We start from the raw sequence: 18,149 nt of genomic DNA on the forward strand, positions 1-18,149 counted from the left end.
AACAACTTACAGTACAACACGATTTATCATCACTGTATTGTGCCACATGGGTTAAGGCTCGTGCTACCATAAAGACTAATGGCAGGGTAACACAACCAAATTCCTTAATGAAAATATAATTAGTAGATTTGGGTTTCACTCAAACTAGTAAACAAAAGAGGGACCCACTTAATCAAATAATATAATCAAGCTCCTACAAAGCAAATTCATGGTAGTGTACTGTAAATCCTCACCCTACTACCCCCAAGCTAATGGCTGTTAAAAGATGCAAGATTCACACCATCTAAGGCTATAAAGCCTTGGAGAAATGTGTCGCCTAATTGGTGAGCCTAATTCCTACATCAAGGAGGAATTGCAGGTTGCCATCATCTTAAGAGATAATTCTGCAAAGCTGACCTAACTGTCGCGATTTAGTTGACAGGAAGCCATGAAATTTATTGTCACACCTAACTGATTACATCAAAGGAGATGAAGCCTCGATCACGATGCATCTATTATCAGTGAGTGACAAATTGTTCATCCTGGATCATTATAAAAGCCTATTTTGGATGCAGCTGCTTACGATGAACTAAAGTAAATTTAAGACAGTGCGAGCATAAGACACTTGCTGAGTGTAGCCTTAGCCTGACACTCACAGCATTGTATGAATTGTCAAATTTGAGCTATTTAACCTTAGTACTAGGATTAGGGTTTTTGGATTAGCCCATCCACATATTAAAGTCAGAATTTATCATTCTTGAATCTCATTTGTTTCAGAAATATAAACACTGTTGATTCAATTTTTAACTTGTTCATTCAATTAGATGTGTTGATCGTTGTGCCGCATTTCCTCATGTCCTCATAATTTTTAAATGGTATCAGAGCCTCGTTTACTCCATTGCGTAAAGTCTGCTAAGCACCATCTAGCCCCTGAGATCAAGCACACCAGCATCTACATCAGCTTCAGTCATATGTTGTCTTAGATCTGCATCGTCTCAAATCTGTAGCCATTTTGCTCCGCCTCAGCACTGCACAAACTGCTAAGTTAGTCTTCTATATTCTGGCATTCAACATTCTACACGGGCTGCAAATTCAGCATCAACAACTTCTGCTGCTACATACTCAGATATGTAGAATCAGCATAACTTTCGACTTGTTGATGCCACGCCATGTTTTGATCTGCTGATGCCTTGTGATAAGCCGTCGATCTATTGTTGATAACAAGTGACTTTCTGCACCACCTGTTGTTGTATATCTTTTCACATTCCGCAATCAACATTTAGGGTTTGGCTGGGTTTACTCATCTCGTCAGGTTTACTCATTTAACTAGGTTTACTCATTTGGTCGGATTTACTTTCTTGGTCAGGTTTACTATAGTTAGAAATAGCTTTCGGAACCAGGTGTTGAAACCCAAAGGTGGAATCAACTAACTATTTTGTTTAGTCAATGGCACCCAACTTGAGTAGCCTATACTTGGAAGGAGCTGAAAAACTGAATAGTGCAAACTATATAACATGGAAGCTAAAGATGGAGTCACTATTATTCTACCAAGATTGTTGGAAGATGGTTTCTATGGAGTGACCAACTGATCTATCTGTTGAAGCCCTAGCAAAATGGGACAAGAAAGCCATGTTTATTGTCTACATCATAAATAAGAGTGTGAAGGATGACATCCTCAGCCATTTTGAGGGAGATGCTGACTCTCAAAGAAGCTTGGGACGATCTAAAGAAGGTGTATGAGTCTAAAAGCACTTCAAGATAGATTGCCTTGAGAGATGAACTCATAAATGAGACAAGGAAGCCCAATGAGAATTCTACAGACTTAATCAAGTGGGCGAAAGATCTACACCAGCAATTGATAGATGTGGGAGACAAGATGTCTGACAACAAGCTTGCTACAATCATCATCCATGGGCTAAAGGCAGGCTATGAAGGTATTGTTCAAGGCCTCATCATTTTGAGGGAAAAACCCTCACTAGGATGAAATGGAGTAGGTCCTTAGCGACGAGAATCAAATACAAGCAACCATGAAGAACATCCATGGTAGCAACAGAGTAGCAATTCAGCAGAAGTAACAAATGACAAAACCCTTTTCACAACAAGAGGTAGAGGAAGATTAAATAATCAAAGATGAAGAGGAAGATATAACAACTACCATCCCAACAACAACAACAACAATGATCAAGGTACTCGTCGTTGTGAAGGTACTTATTCTTCTAATGGTAGAGGTGGCTATTCCTCTAGAGATAGAGATAGAGAAAGAGGAAGAGGTAGAACATCCAATAACTCCATTCAATGTTATTACTGTAAAAAATATTAACATTTTGAGAAAGATTGCAGGAAAAAGCAAGCTGATCTGAAGGGGAAATGAGTCAGTTATGCTGAAGATGGAAGCTCTCAAAGCTTCATAACTGCCAACACTTTTCTCTCTATTGAAGAGATCAAAGAGGCTAACCATGTAGACCATGGCAAAAATTAGGAACCATGAAAGCTCCCACGTGACCTCTCATGTTGAATATTTTTCCAAGTTGGATTCTACTCATGATGGTTTGATTTATACTGCAGACATCACTCCTAATTTTATCATAAGTAAAGGAGAAGTTTCCCTTGAGCTGAACACAGGGGAAAGAAAGAAGCTTGGAGATGTCCTCTAGGTGCCTTCACTCACAAAGAACCTACTTTCAGTTGAGCCATGGTGGATAACGGCTTCAAAGTGGAATTTGAAGGTCACAATGCCTGATTAGAGATCCCAACACAGCTACAAGGTCGTTGTGGAAGAGGTCAGAAGCATGGCAAACTCTTCAAGTTGAGAGGATCAATAGCAGAACTCTCAGCAATGCAAGCTGATAGGTTAGCCTCCTGACCTCCATCAGAATTATGGCATAAAAGGTATGGTTACCTGAATTTCAACAACATGTGAAATCAAAAGGCATGGTTTTGGGTATACCATCTTTGCAAAAAGTTGGTAAAAGTATGTGAAGCTTATTGCATTGGCAAAAGTAGTCCAGAGCACCATTCTCTAGAAGCACCAGTAGAGCAAGAGGAGTCCTTGACCTCATTCACATAGATGTCTGTGAATCAACCCACACTCCTTCACTTGGTGGCAATACATACTAAGTTTTCTTCATAGATGATTACTTCAAATACCTATAGCTATACACCTCAGCAAAATGAGTTACTAAGAGGAATAACAGAGTCCTGTTTGAGTCAGTTGCCATGTGTATGCTAAAGGAGAAGAACCTCTCCCATACCTATTGGGCTGAAGCTATCAGCCCATCATGCTACCTGATGAATAGATCCCCAACTAAAGCACTCAAGGGCATCACCCCGTATGAAGCTTTTCATGGACTCAAGCCTCATGTACATCATCTTAGAATATTTGGCTATTTTGCTTTTTCTTATATTCCATATACAAATAGGAAGAAGCTTGACAAGTCAAGAAAATGTGTATTTGTTAGATATAGCAGTGAGCATAAGGCTTACAAACTCTATGATCTAATAAAAAAGGAAACATTTGTGTCAAGGGATGTGATCTTTGATGAGACTGCTAGCTGGGGATCTTAGCTCATCCACCATCAGATGCAGACACCCCTTCTTCATCAACTACCCTAAAAGGGGAGATAGCACCTTTGGAGGACTCCATTGAAGAACTGGAGGAAGAAGATGATGCTCACCAAGTAGCCCTTAGGAGGTCTACAAGAGACAAAAGCTAGCCCCCAAGGTTAACATATCGCAAAGGTACCAATTTAGACTTTTAACAAACAAATTATGCTCTCTTAACATCACTGATGCAGCATGATGAACCCTCTTCTATAAGGATGCCTGTGATAAGAAATAATGGACAGATGTAATGGATAAATAGATGACTTCCCTGCACAAAAATCACACTTGGGATCTATATGAGTTTCCACCCAACAAGAAAGCAATAGGATGAAAATGGATCTATAAGCTAAAGTACAACGAAAGGAAAATAGACAAGTATAAAGCAAGACTTGTGGCTAAAGGTTTTGCTTAAACACAGGGGGTTGATTATGAAGAGACTTTTACACGAGTAGCCAAGATGAATTCTATCATGTTAGTCCTTTCTCTAGCCTCTCTTCATAAGTGGAAATTGTGGCAAATGGATGTCATCAATGCCTTCCTCAATGGCCAGCTTGAGTAAGAAGTCTACATGCACAGCCTACAGGTTACATCAAAGCAGGAATAGAGCATCTTGTTTGTAAGCTGTAGAAGAGTTTATATGGTCTGAAACAAGATCCAAGAGCATGGTATAGTATAATTAATGAGCATCTCAAAGCTCAAGGTTTCTAGAAGAGTAATGGAGATTATACTCTCTACTACATGGTAAAAGGAAAGGACATTATTCTGGTTCTTCTGTATGTTGATGATCTGATTTTAACAAGAAGCAATGAAGCCATGGTTGTAGCTATCAAATACAAACTCTCAGTTGAGTTTGATATGAAAAACCTTGGATACTTGCACTATTCCTTGGGATTGAAGTATCTAGGACCACAACATGTGGTATCTTCATTTCTCAACAAAAGTACCAGGCTCTGCTGCGATAGACTATTCTCAAGAAGTTTGGGATAAAGACCTGCAAGCTAGTATCTACACCAATAGAATCCATTCTGAAGCTGACAAAAGGATAAAACAGGTCATCCTTCTAATCCTACTTTGTACAAACAACTCATTGGTTCTCTTATCTACTTAACTATCACTAGGCCTAACCTTTATTTTGTAGTAGTAAATAGTCTTGCTTAATTTATGCAAAACCCCAAATTGTCTGATTGGACTACGAGAGAAAGAGTGCTCAGATACTTGAAAGGCACTTAGCACTGGGGCATCTTATATGCAGGTGACACACTAAGTCTGCATGGGTTAAGTGGCTTCGACTACGTAGCCTGTCTAATGGGACAGAAGAAGAATCAATGAAAATGCAACCTTTCTTGGTGCAAGAGCCATTTCATGGTGTTCTAAGAAGCAAAATACAATCAATCTTTCCTCTATAGAGGATAAATGCAACACTTTAACCACCTCACCATGTAAAGCTATCTGGCTGAAAAGATGTTGGCACGAACTTGGTCTTTGCTGAGTTGATGGTCCTACTCCTATTCTTTGTGATAACATATCACCTGAAGCCTTAGCCAAGAATCCAGTCATGCATCAAAGGACCGAGCAGATTGAAGTTAGAGAACATTTTATTAGGGAGAAGGTACTCTCTGAAGAGCTCTTGGAGACATAGTGTTGTAATACCAAAGAGAATGTTGTAGACATCTTCACTAAATCCCTAGGTAAAGAGCTCTTTTTCAAGCATAGAGCAAGCCTTGGCATGATGGAGCTTCCCTTAAGTGAAGGTGTTTGAAGAGTAAGGGAAGGCTTCACAATTGCTCCATGCTTAGAGCAAGGGAAGGATCAATAGTGTTTTAGTTTTTTTTTATTTTTCACTTTGTAGGTCTTAGTCAGTTGTCTGAATCAGCTACTATCAGAGTAACCTAGCTGAATTAGCTAACTAAAGAAGTTGTTGGAGTCATCTTGCTGTTTGTGGAGTCTGTCAGATATAGCCTTCTAAATTAGCTGATTGAATCAACTAATTGAATCAGCTGACTGAATCAATTTGTCGGGTCAGCTTCTAACCTACAGAGTCAGTTGTCTAAACAAAGGTTTAGAGATGTTGATCTTGAGGGAAGGTGTTAACAGATGCAAGATTCACACCATCTAAGGTTGCAAAGCCTTGGAGAAATGCGATGCTTGGTTGGTGAATAGAATTCTTACATCAAAGGAGTAATTGCAGGTCACTGTCATCTCAGGAGATAATTCTGCAAAGTTGACCTAACCATCGTGATTTAGCTAACAGGAAGCTGTAGAATTTCTAGTCACACCTAACTGATTACATCGGCAGAGATAAAGCCTCAATCACGATGTGTCTATTATCGATGATGAGTTGTTCATCTTGGATCATTATAAAAGCATGTTTTATATGCAACTGCTTAGGGTGAATTGAAGTGAATAAGACATTGAGCAAAAGCCACCTTCTGAGTGTAGCCTAAGTGTGACACAACACTGTATGAATTATCAAATCTGAGCTGTTTGAGCTCCTTTAGCCATGCCTCTTAAAAAGAGATCTATTCTATACTTGACCATAGAGGTTAGTGACCAAGATACAATAAAATCCTCACTTAAGTAGGATCAACCTTCGTCATCGAGTTACCCCTTGACACAAGTGGCCTCTCCACAAAATAACCCAACTACCATTATTGCTAACATTTCTAACCTTGTAGAATCAGGACTACTGATTCCACCCATCAGTTTCCCAATCGTAACACCAATGTAGGTGTGCCCAAGAGAAAGGTCCAACATACACCGGTCAAAGCCATGCTAACTGGACAATGTAGCAACACATGGAACCCAAATCCTAGACCAAAAACATGGTTTGTCAAAAGGGAGTTGTTGGAAGCCCAAGGGTACTACAATGGAAAAAAATAACTCTGGCCTACCCAAAAGCAGGGGCAATCAAAGCCAACCCATCATACAACATAACCCCAACAAAAATGTGCTACCCAAAGATAGTGGGTGCTTGACATATGGGTGCTTGACATGTTCCTAGTGGCCCAAGGATATTATGAAGGTAATAGAAGCATATGAGTCCCTAAGGTCACACCATTAGTTCCCCTAACCTCTGGAGAGATGGCAATGGCAACCCAAGGCTATCAACAACACAAAAACCCCAGGTGTAACCCTAGCAAAGGGTAGGGCAAAAATTGACCAAATCATGAAGTCCCATGACCATCTCCAAACGTACCTCAAACAAGATATTCCTTCCATCTTGAACTCATAAGCCTATGGTGAAATTGAAGGACCTGTACCACCCATTTCCCTACCATAACCGGTCTCCCATTCAAGCCTCGCTATAATAAGTGGTCTAAAAAACAAGCACCTCACCTGTGCTAGATGAAGAGGGATATCAGCCAGGAAAACTCATGAAAAATGTCAAAGAAAGCAGAAAAAGAGTCGAAGAAAGAAATTGAGAAGAAAGCAAAGACAAAAGAATGCAGAAGGATGGAGACTTGTGAAGGAGAGTTAAGAAGAAGGTCAATACTATGTATGAAAAATGGTTCTCTAATCACTCACCTTGTAGGTACATCTCAAGATGGGGGGGACATGGTGGGTGAAAACCTCATCCATGATATGGACCATCACCTTAATTGCTAGTGATTAGAATACCACTAATAACTAAGGCACCTTATCATTCAAAAGAAGAAGAAGAAGAAAGATGTACATGCACATTCTCATCTGTGCATGCACGTTTCCATATTTTTACACATACATGTTTCCACATTTTTGTGCATGCACATTCTCATCTGCCTATGCATGTTTTCGTATTTTTGCACACATACATTTCTACATATGCACATTCATATCTCAACATACAAGTTTGGAATTGAGTAGAAATGTATGCCGTTCTACCTACATGTTCCCAAGAATGGTCTACAAACATACATACCCATTGCATACGTATATTCCTAGACAAGAGCTATAAATATAGAGGGCCTTCCTCTCATTTTCTACTACTCACTCTCCAGCCTAACCAAACTATTACCAAGTTTATCTAGAATCCTCCCGGTCTCCTAGCCTTATGCCTCCTCTACTATCCTCATGGTGGTGAATGTAGCAACAAGGGCCTCTAAGACCTCTTCAGATACTATGCTCCTCACACCCACCAAGAAGATGAAGACCACAAAGGTCACCAAGATCTCGAAGTACCAAGTAGCTGCCCCACTGACTTGTCCCCCATTGGGAGTGGAGTTGCTTTGTGAAGTCAGTGGCCACATAATTTGCAAACTGCATTCAGTCCAACAAGAAGATGGAGCACAAGCTCACCTACACGTATGAGCGCTACAAAATTACTAAGAGACCAACAGAGTCAACCTACACAAATTTAGACTTGATGGCTGGCAACTCTTCTTGCTTGGGGGCCTAACCTCAACAGTTTCTTTATGTCCATCTCCTCTTATAACACCCACCGTAGCATTGGCATAATCGGTGATGCTACAGGTGCTGACTTAACCTTGGTCCTCACAGTAGATATGGTCTATGAAGCCTTGCACTTGCCTCGAGTTTCAGAGACCTAGAGAAGCTAAGCAAAGCACAATGGATTTCACTTGCCCTGACCTGTTACCCCAGTCCGTGTCCTCACCATGATAACCAATCTCTAATGGACGGATAGGTACATTAGGTGCAACCTCTCCCTCCTTGCCTGCCTCAAGCAAGGTCTTCCATAGTGAAATGGGTTGACCATTTCCATCATGAACTCCATAGCATGTGTGCAACCGATTGGCAAGTTCGGAGTAGCCATGTTCCTCATAAAGGTTCTCTACTACTTGCTAAATGGGAAGAGCTCCCCGAACCCTATAGCTACCAAAGTACTGCCACCCCGAGTAGGCCTCCTCAGTAGTAGCCAGTAGCTCCCTACCTTGTCAATTCTCCTAACACCGTTGTTCTTAGTAGACATGCATTTCACTTCGAGGGAGCCAGATTCTCAAGTACACAGGAAGCCCATAATGTAAATGAAACCCATAAGTGGATCTAGGATGGAAATATGTCCTATGTTGAAAGCTTCTCTCATGCCATACTAAACTCTCAAGGTCGGCTTCCAAATTTTCCCATCACCTTCTCATCTATGATCCATAATATTGCTAGGCACATGTCGATTTCATGGCGCAATAAAAGGAGTAGGCGGATGCAGCCTAGCAAGCACTCCTCCTGGCGCATGTACCACTCCACAAAAAAAAAAGCCATGGGCCCTCTTTCTTTACACAAGGCCGAAACAACTCACAACCTCAAAGATGAGGTTACATCAAACAATTTTATGCTCACAATACAGCACATGCATCCTTGACATGCTTCCTGACTCAACTATCACAAACCAAACTCTATCTTTAACCTGCCCAAAGTGTGTGGAGTGGTCTCTTCATTAACTACATCTTTGATCATCCACATCTCTATGGAACCAACATCTTCACCTCACCACCCTGGCTTGAATAGAACCAATTATGTGAAGCAAACTTTATTCAAGAAGGTGATCCCCCATTAAGAAGAACATTTGTTTTGAAGACCATCCCCAAATTTAAAAGGTATACAAGATGCTAGTAGCAAGGGGAATTTCCATGGGACTCTTTGCTCTTGAGGTGGTGATGGTACTTGTGCTCGAGATTCCTATTGACAAGAGTACGCATGTAGCGTAAAGTGTCTTATCTTTTGTTTTTGTACCTCCCCAAATTTGTTATCGAGGGACAGTGTTGAAAATCAATAATGTGGTTAGTATTAGGAAGGGAGTATGTTAACCACTATACTGGTTAACATGGTTTTACCCACCCATCATACCATAAGGCACATTATATCACCATCTTACATGTATGTAACAGAATCCTTGTAAGATGGCACTAGAATCTATGAAGTGGCCTTACCCTAAGCTTAATGCCAAATATGAAATTCATAAACTTCGTGTACATACTTGTTTAAGACTGGAACTAGTGGCCATGGACATACTTGCAAGATAGAAAATTCATAAACTTGATGTATATACTTTCTTAAGAAGAACTAGTGGCCCATAAACCTTTTTTAACTTATGTTTAGCCTAGTGTGAAAGCTATTCAATTATATATATGTCATATTTTTACGTTAATAAGCAATACACATTCATTCCCTTTGCAATTGAATACTTGATCTCTTCCCTATTCTCTTGCTTGCTTGTGTCTTGTAATGAAAGCACATTCCTTGCAAGGTGGTGCTAGAATCTATGAAGCAGCCTTACCTAAGCTTAATTCCAAATAGGATGACAGAAACTTTGTGTACACACTTATTTAAGACCAAAACTAGTGACTATAGACTTTTTTTAAGTGTGTCTAGCCTACTGTGAAGGCTATTCTCTTTTGGCCTCAATATAGGCAAAGAGAACTTTACCTTAACTCCCATAATCGTCATAGAGTCTCGCCAGTGTGATAGTAAGGAGAGGATGCAGACAATGGGCTAGCACACCCATAAGAAAGTTACATTTGCAGCTCTATGGTGAAGTACCAAACAACACTTATTTTTTAGCATAGGCTAAGGTAAGTTATTTCTTGGGCAAATAGGCTAAGATAAGTTAGTTCTTGAAAAATTATCATGCTTAAGCCATGGATTTGATGGCTTACTACTATGAGCCTCCCTAGCTCTCTAGAATTCCAAGATGGTATATCAAAGCCCTCTAAGGGGTGGTATTCACTAATTAAGAACACTTGTACCTTGCAAGATAGAGAGAAGGAGAGGAGAATGCAAGGGTCTTACCAGTTTGCACCTTATGCTACTCTTAGTAGAGTAACTCTCTCTTGTGTGGAGAGCTATGGTTCTTAGCCTTTCCTCCTTTGTTGTCAACATAAAGGAGCTTTACAAATAGGTGGGGAGCAAAGAAAAAGATAGATATGGAAAGCTCAACCTCTACTTCAATGCCATGGTGAGTGAGGGCTTGAGATAGTATATAAGAAGAGAAGAAGAGAGGGAGAAGAGACACACACCAACACCATCACTTGCCTACACAAACCCTAAGCATGCATGCAAGAAGAAGAAGAAGAAGAGAAAGCATACAAGCTAGAGTAAGAAGACTCAAACTCAATTGTGAGAATGGGATTGTGTGTTTTCTCATTAGTCAAAATGTCTTATATGCAAGACTCATTTGTACACTGCCTAAATGTCTTATATGCAAGACTCATTTGTACACTGCCTAAAAACACTTGAGGGCCCAATAGCTTAGTCTAAGCTACTTTCCTAGTCTAAATATACATTATCAATATTACACAAGTTGTAAGCATGGTGTTTGACTATCTTCCGGCATTACGCAAGTCATAAGCTCAAAGATTTTTGATAACCATTTTACACATAAAAGCATATTGCACAATTTAAAAAAAAGGCTTGAAGATGTTGCCATGCATTTTGGAGTAATGTTAGCCAACATGGTTAACATAGCCCCCTCCTTAATCATGGTTCCATCCTCAAATTAGCAGTGAAGATTCAAGGAGGGTAAGTGGTAGCCACTGAAGTTAGAAGTCAAAGCGAGCCTTTGTGTACTAGGTGGTTCGATATGAAAGGCTTTGTAGGATGTTCAAAAGTTTCGAATATATCAAAAGTGAGCATGTTCCAGCCTTGCATCCATTGTACTCTGCTTATAGCAGCTGAGTATTTGGTGAAGTGTGGGATCCTTGTTAATATCCAATTCCATGCCCTGTTGTCCTTTATCAAATACATGCCAACCAAGGAACTCCACCAAAAGGATGATGATGAGCTTGAAAACGTGGATGGTTACAACCATATCAGTGTCTAGCACTACATCATAATCTTGGATGAACTTTCACATTGTGTAAAGCATCCATTCTTCATGGAGGATTAGGGGTGCTCAAGGTGGAGATATCCATGGAAAATTGAATTGCAACTTCGGGTTCTTCTCTAGTTCTTGCTCAAAGAGGTCCCAAGGTCATTTGCACTCAATTAGAAGCATAGCAATACTGTTTCCAATACTTGGCCTTGAGAAGATAAGGTCACTGCCACACAGATTGCTCCCCCATGAGGTTGTGCATTATTTGTGGCTACCCTGCCTTGTGGTCATTTGTGCTCCCCACCATGATCCCTCTTACGATGAGATCTAGACCACTGATTGAACTTCTATGTAAAGCATAATGAGGTAGTTAATGATCCTATTACTACTATCAGGGGTAGGGTCCACGCATTGCCACTAGTCCAGGATTCTGAGGGCTTGGTCAATATCAATCTTCTCAAAAGGATCATGGTAGTTAAATGGGCAGTCAAGGGAGCGTATTTGTTATTTCTCTCTGACACAGGGTTCTAGGATTTTACCTTTTTCCAAGACCCATGATGAGAGAGGGGTGATTGGCTTGCAAGGTTGAGACCTTGGTGAGTTCATTGAGGACTCCCCAAGAGATGTCAATGGTGGGGGGTGAGAGATGTCGATGGTGGGGGGCAGCTTGGGAGATGAGAGGGGTGATAGCTGCGGTGGTGAGGTGGAGGTGGGGGGTGAGAGATGTCGATGGTGGGGGGCAGCTTGGGAGATGAGAGGGGTGATAGCTGCGGTGGTGAGGTGGAGGTGGCAAGGAGAGGGGGAGCTAATGTAGAGGGTTGTTCTAGGGGAAGGGTTGTCAAGGCACGTTCTTTCTCCTTACCTTTGGCAAGAGTTCCTAAAGCATGTGTAGCTGAAGAGGGGCCTAATGTTGAAGGGCCTTGAAAATTTTATTTTGGGCCACCTCGTGCTAGTGCTATTAGGAGGCTATTGGATGCATCATTATCATTTGCCATGATGTCCTCCTCCTCTTTCTTAACTTTGAGTGTTGGCTTTATGGATTGATAAATTCAAGGACCTCCCTGTATTCCTCCTTGGAGCTGTCCTAGGGGTATGCCACGCGCACTATGTCATAGAGGTGATGCTTGTTGCTGGCATGCATCAGTTGCAGTTGTTTCCAAATTCTATGGTATAAGACAAGGATGCCGATGGGTGCATAGGCACTGGTGGCCTTTATGGGTGAGATGGGTGCATAGGCACTGGTGGCCTTTATGGGTGAGATGGAAATAGGCTTCATGACGGCATGTCAGCCATGTGTGTACATCCACTATATGGCCTTACTAATGATGTCGATGGAAGTGGGTATGGGCATAACTCAGTGGGAATAAAAAGGTCGATGAAGTCACCCTTATCTAGGTGATCAGAGAAGATGAGGACTCAACACCAGGACTGGAGATTGAGTTAGAGGACATGGTGAAGAAATCAAAAGATGTTGGAGGGCTCTCGGTAAAGGAGATGGTGTTTTGGAAGAAGAGCACGGCAAGGGTGCTGTGGGAGGCATAAGGGATTTTGGACAAGATTGTGGAAAAGTTTGTGGTGAGAATCTCCTCGTCGATGAAGATATTGTGTTAGACGAGGTTCTGCTAGAGGGACTGATGCTGCAATTTGTGGAGGAGCTTGAGCTATAGAGGGTCTAGTGCTGTAGTTCGTGGAGGCTAGGTTGGTAGAGCCACATCCATTACGCTCTCCACCTTTCTCTAGGTTGCAGAGGCAACCTACTCTTGTTGGGGCCTATCCTTTAGCTCTATAATGTGTTGTTCAAGTTGAGCAATGGTCAAGTCCTTTGCGTTTGTGGCCCTGTGAAAATCGTTGGGATGCTTAGACATCTGGTTGTGGACCTCATCCCCATGAGCTACTACTCATTTGCATGCCATGGTCCAATGTTGCAGTGTAACCAAGGTGAGTTCCTACTATCTTTGTCCTTAGAGCCTATCATTGAGGGTGATGGCATCAATTTTAGTTTTTAAGCAATGATTACAAGTAAGTGTTCTTTTCCTTTTTCCTTGATTCAAGCTTCATTTTTTCTTGCATTGGCTAGATTTATGAGTTTTTGCTTATTTTAGGCATTAATCTCACCATTGATTCTTGTAGAAATACCATTAGGTTGTATTAAGCATATAATTAGATAGATTAAAAAAACCTAAAGCACCATATCAAATAAAAAACATAAAAAACATGCACAATTAAGCAAGAATTAGAGGGCAAAATCTGGATTTTTTTGGCTAAAACTATAAAATTTGCTCTATGGTTTGCCTCATACGTGCTTGATAGAGCATGTGAATGCACAATCACAAGAATGTATGTTCCTATGTGTCTGACAAGGAAAATCTGCACAAGATTCTTATTATGAAAATTATTTCCTTCCTAGATGACCATAATGATAAAAATTGTTGAAAACTAAACCATCACGTGGCTTAAACTTCCATCATTATAGTTGGCACACTTGTCAGACTTACATACACACATACCAAAGCACGTTCTCATTTGTGAATGCATTTTCTCAAAGACACATAGCCATGCATGTTCACATCTTTTTTACCCACACACAAACTTGTGAATGCATGTTCGCAAGTCCAACAAGGACCTAGACATGTATGTTTCCAACTCACCTAGCCACGCATGTATCCAAGTGGGAATGCACATTCTCAATTCATGAATGCATGTTCACAAGTCTAATAGAGACTAAAAGACTTAAAAAATTGAGCTAAATCCAAAATTTCCAAGGCCATCACATGACTTGTGTCAGTAAAGGGTGTGCTCTAAGCTGATCATCCTTTCGTGTACACAAGATTGGGATGAATTTTTAGACTCAATCCCCCACTAGAAGAGAGTGCCTTAAGTGATGTAGAATCAAGAGCACCTACTCAAGAGGAGCTCACATAGGCAATCGTTGCACTATAAAGGGATGAGATAATGGCACAAAACATGCAAAAGCTCGTGGATGAAGTCAAAATAATCTTTCTAAGCACAAAAAGGACTTCAAGAGGGCTATAGATGCAAAAGATATAACCATTGCCCAGTTGGAGCAGCAAATCACAGACATAAAGGCCAAGTCATATAAAGAGTAGGTTGCACTCTCAATGCCAAGAAGAAGGTTAACATCCTTATGGATGTAGCCATAATAATTTCAAACCTTGCCATCAGTCGCCTTATAACATCCTCGAGCTACAGCACTGGAGCTACCCCCAGCTCAATCTCTCCAACATAACATTTACATTGACGAAGACATCCCCATATCCACCTTCGCAACCATCCTCTCCAAGGTGCCCTAAGTGCCTCCCAACCCATCCTAGCCATGATGTTCTTTCCAAAACACTGTCACACTATCATAGAGCCCTCCACTATGCCCTCTGACACAAATTTTAGTCTTGGTGTAGAGTCCTCACCTTCTCTAACTGCTTGGAAGAGCGAGAATACATTGAGCTCTTTAACCTTGATAAGCCATGTCCATTCCCTACCCAAAGAACCCTAATCAACAATGCCATCCAATCACCAATGGCTCGTAGGTAGTGGATGACACTTATAGGCATCTCACCTCGAAGGGTAGCACAATTTATAAGCCCATCGGTGTCCTTTTGGTACTTTATCACAAATTTAGAAGCAACAACAACTCATGAGGACTAACTAGTGCTATCTATTTGTCAACACTGTCCATGTGGCCTACACCCAGGATGTTTCTTGATGATGAATATAGAGGGGGACCCATGAATTCTATCGATCCATGAGACGAATAAGACCACTATGAAGGCAGAGGAGGAGGACACCAGTGACACTGCTAAGGACAAAGACAAAAACAATCCGTCAGGCACCCAACAGGATCAGACATTGATGGCCTAAGTGAGGCCCCCCAAGACCCTTCTTCATCCGGCCCCACTTTAGATGTGCCCAATCGAGATGCTTCTAGAAATGGCAAGGCCAAAGAACTTCATGCCTAACCCTCAACATCAACTTATGGCTCTTATGGAGATACTGGGTTCCAGCAATGTAATCCCACATTGTCTCTACTTCCTCTTGCTTGAGCTTGTAAATTTGTGCTAAATATGGGGTTCCATCTAGCTCCATTAGGTGAGAATCTAAAAAAAATAAGTGTGTCTCAAGACCTCATAGCTAGTGGCCCTTTCAAGTGGGTTTAGTGCCCTTAATCACTAGCCTGCTTTTCCTTCAAGGAAAGGTCCAAATGAATAGATCTTGGTGGGCTTATCAATCCTTTCCATGGCTTCTCAAACTTGATCAAACATTTGTACGTACTGAATGGGATGTGCACTTCTATCAAACTCAGTCATCATTCTTGAGATATGGATTGGCTTTGTTTTGCCAAAATCATAGCCTCTAGATGCTATGTTATGGAAACCCCCCTTTCTATTTTTCATGAGCCATACTTTTTACATATTCAGGTGGCACGTAATGTAAGGGAGTGGTTGCTCAAAGCCCTATGTGTCTCAAGGTTTGGTGGTTCTTGTCCCATGGGGTTAGGCTATGTCATTTTCCAATGGCACTTGCCCTATGCTTGCATAGCTTTGAGGTTGTAGGCTTGTAGTCGACGAGGAAACATTATGCGATTGCTCTTGTGGAACCCTTGGGTTTAAGGTATTCCCTTGTTCCCTATTCCTTATCTGAAATGAAGAGGAATTGGAATTTTCCATGGAAGAATTTTTAATAGTCTCCTTAAGAATGTGGGACTCCTGCTTGCACTGTGTGTGCTTGCTAAGTGTTTTGTGAAATGCTTATCCCTAATGGTACAATAAAAGATATACGTCTCAATTGCCCTAACTTGGTTTTTAGGCTCCCTTAGTCATGGCCAACTTGGGGCAAAATCAACACTAAATATTTGAAACATATGCATCTGCTCATCCTAATTAGAGGGTGAAGTAATAATATAAGATTGGAGAAGATCCATGATAGTGATGTTAGTAGCCTCAATTTAGCCATTTCAATCAGGATGGAAAGCAGAACTAAAGTCCATTTTAGTACCTAAATTAGAGAATAAAACTATCCAAAAATGATTGCAAAAGTGCGAGTCTATATCAGAAACAATGAGTCTACGAAAACCGTAATGAGTGAAAATAATTTTAATAAAAAACTTAGCGGCAAGTGGAGTAGTCAATGTTTTCTTACATGGAACAAAATATGCTTGTTTGCTAAATCTATATATTGGGGACCCATATCATATCATTATGTGACAAAGTAGTAGGCAATCCCGGGATGAAATCCATTGAAATTTCTTTCCATGGACCATTTGGGAATCAGTAAGGGCATTAAAAGACCATATGGTTTTCCATAAAGAGTTGTACGTGGCATTATCCTCTGTAGTCCACAACAAATTAGTGCATAAAGCATTCATCGAGCAAAGGCATCTACAATTTTGTGGGTAACTTTTTTTCTTAAGCCATAAATTCTAAAGTGAAACATAAAGGAACAATCTATAAACACAAGCCTTTAAGAGGTTCTTCATATGCAACTTGGTTTTACACTAGTTAAAGACTATGTATAAGCATGGTGTATATGTTTTTCACACTAAAAAGCAATTTCCATTTGCACACATTAGATTTCCCTACTACAATTTATGTCACTATTTCCTTATATCAACTACATTAGTGGTAGACAAATTTGATGGGGGAAAATTTCACACGTGGAAAATGATAATTAAATTCTTGTCATGCGGGAAAGCTTATGAGATAAGTGGATAAGAACCTTAGCCTAGTGGGAATTCTCTAGCATTATGGAGAGGATGGGATCAAAAGCTCTAGCTAGAATTGCATTTGGTGTGTCAAATTCACTGTGTGAGTAACCACATTACCACAAAAATAACTTATGATGGTGTAGGGACTACCTTAGAAAGATTATTTAGCACTGTTGCACATCACTTGAAAATAAGCTTTAACCTTTTTATTATCGAATGGGTTTTGAAGAATCTTTCATAAGTCATATCATTAAATTAAAGAGCATCAATAGCTAGCAAGTATTGGTGCATTGATTGATGGGAAGGATGCAATGGCCATCCTATTAAAGAGCATTAATAATTGATTGATGGGAAGGATGCAGTGGTGGCCATCCTACGAAAGAGCATTAACAGGATGGCAAGTATTGGTGCACTAATTGATGAGAACATTAATAGCTGATTAATGGGAAGGATGTAGTGGTCGGGCTATCCTACTAAAGAACATTAATAGCTCACAAGCATTGGTGCATTGATTGATGGGAAGGATGCAGTGGCTATCCTACTAAAGAGCATGCTTAAGGGTCTTAGCATGCGTGTGCCAACTTTGAAGAAACTACCAAACCTCACCTTCATTAGCATTGAGAGTTCACTCATCATAAAATGTGACAAGGGATTGAAAAGGTAGTTTGATCCCTCTTATAGAGTAAGCTTATTATCATAAATGTAAAGAGAGACAACTCAAGGAGTGTACCTAAATAAGGTTAACCATTGGATCTGTTGGACAAATAGGAAGAATGGGAAGCACTCAACCGAACAACACATGGAGGTGAGAATTATTGACACATCATGCTCTAAACCCTATATGTTAGGATGAGGTCTGTTGTCCCTATCTAGGATTTCCAGGTGAAGGGTTTCTTTGTAACCACATGCTAGGATGAGGTCCATTTTCCCTACTCTCCGATCAAGGGGGGGTATAAATAGTGTGATCTTGAATCCTATGGTTTGTATTTGGCTAAGCAAAGACCTTAGGTTTAGGAGTGGTTGTATTTCCTAAGGTCAAAATCGTAAAAAGATGCAAGTTTAGATAAAGCCCATAATGTGCAAAGTCTAGAGAAACAATATGTGTCA

The sequence above is a fragment of the Cibotium barometz genome, chromosome 52 (assembly GCF_041138505.1).
Source record: "Cibotium barometz isolate CiBa-2024 chromosome 52, ASM4113850v1, whole genome shotgun sequence".
Taxonomy (NCBI): domain Eukaryota; kingdom Viridiplantae; phylum Streptophyta; class Polypodiopsida; order Cyatheales; family Cibotiaceae; genus Cibotium; species Cibotium barometz.